The following is a 1,171-nucleotide window of genomic DNA, read 5'->3' as shown; positions in this document are numbered from 1 at the left end:
CTGGGCGAGCGGGTATTTAGACACATAAATCTAACTCTGCAAGAGAAGAGAATTATGCTGTAAGAAAAGGCCACGCTCTTGAAAACTACACATTTATGATATCACTGAAAAAAAGAAAGGACACAGAATACATAACAAAGTGGCTCTCCTAAGACTCCCGCAGGAGGTACTATGTTCGTGATAGGCATGATATAGCCTGACAGGAAGTAACTGAATGTGCCGGACGTTCTCAGCCTACAAGGAACTTCGAAATTTTCTCCTGATCGATGCTCATTAAAGGTACCAAATTACCAAATTGTACCAAATTGTAAGGATGGTTGTTGGTCCGTAACGAGGAGCCCGACTTTAACCCCAGCCTCATGAAGCGAGCTGAAGCCTCTCGTGAAGCGAGAACGGCTTAGGGACGCAAATAAGGGTCCCGTTCACTCCCCTGAATAACTTGATACAGATCCTGGGCCTGTAAAATGGTAGCGGGCAGTGACCCAGGATCCTACGCAGGCTTGACATGTACCCTGAGCGGAGAAATATGATACGAAGTCCTTGTGGCTCAGCCTATCATTTAAAACATGACAAATAAAAGAACTTAAAAGATACTGAAATGATAAAACTGCTTAAGGCATAAAATGTAAAAGAAGAACACATACTAAAATTACGTTAATTTACTAAAATACAGGATAAGAAAAATAAAGTTACGGTAACTTACTTAAAAAAAATAAAATATTAACTATTAGACTTAAAAGGGGACTGAAGGTTTAAAAGAAACGAAGTGGGAAGAGCCGAATCCTGAAGGGCTTCGGCGTAAAATACATCTAAAGCACTTAAAACAATAAAAACATAATAAAACAAAACATAAAAGACAACGTCCAGCAAATGACCTAGGCAAGTAACGGGAAGTCTGCTCAGTACAACCTTTGTTCTGCTGACGTCTCAGGCTGAAGTAAATCCAGAGGGGGTGACACAAACACAGTTTCAGATAGATCTCCCCTTTTATTGTTCCACGGTTCCGTATTTATACACGGAATTAACGTGACATTGATGACGTCACTGCCTTCATTTTCACAAAATTCAATAATAAACATAATTAAAATATGAAAAATACATGGTATGTACAAAATTAAACGAGAATGATAAAAAAAGTTAAAAGGCTAAGACAAATAATTAAAACCATCGA

Source organism: Penaeus monodon, unplaced genomic scaffold (assembly GCF_015228065.2).
Source record: "Penaeus monodon isolate SGIC_2016 unplaced genomic scaffold, NSTDA_Pmon_1 PmonScaffold_289, whole genome shotgun sequence".
NCBI classification, from domain to species: Eukaryota; Metazoa; Arthropoda; class Malacostraca; order Decapoda; family Penaeidae; genus Penaeus; species Penaeus monodon.
The sequence above is the reverse complement of the archived record's forward strand: the minus strand, read 5'-3'. Positions refer to the sequence as shown.